Below are 335 nucleotides of genomic sequence, written 5' to 3'. Positions count from 1 at the left end.
ATGTGTTATGCTTTGATGACTTTCAGTTTTTGGTACGATTGTCATGAAAAACAAAATGGAACAAAGAAAACCCATTGGCGTGTTGATTTACATTGTATTACGTCGTGTAACGAGTGGCATTTCTCGTATAAATAGAATGAAGTTGACGTCACTCGGGGCTTTGTTATCGTTTTTTGCCATCCGCGTTTATAAGTAAATCTCACTAAACTGTATAAACCAGACTATAAACGTTCACGGTTATACATAGTTTTGTGTGTTGGTCCGCTTCCGGATGGCACTGTTGTGAGCTTCTTAGACAAGCTCGAACTATCTATACGCATATTTAATTCAATGAA

This window comes from Berghia stephanieae, chromosome 5 (assembly GCF_034508935.2).
Source record: "Berghia stephanieae isolate SIO BIC M18660-M18661 chromosome 5, UCSD_Bste_1.3, whole genome shotgun sequence".
Classification (NCBI taxonomy): domain Eukaryota; kingdom Metazoa; phylum Mollusca; class Gastropoda; order Nudibranchia; family Aeolidiidae; genus Berghia; species Berghia stephanieae.
This window is presented reverse-complemented; position numbering follows the sequence as displayed.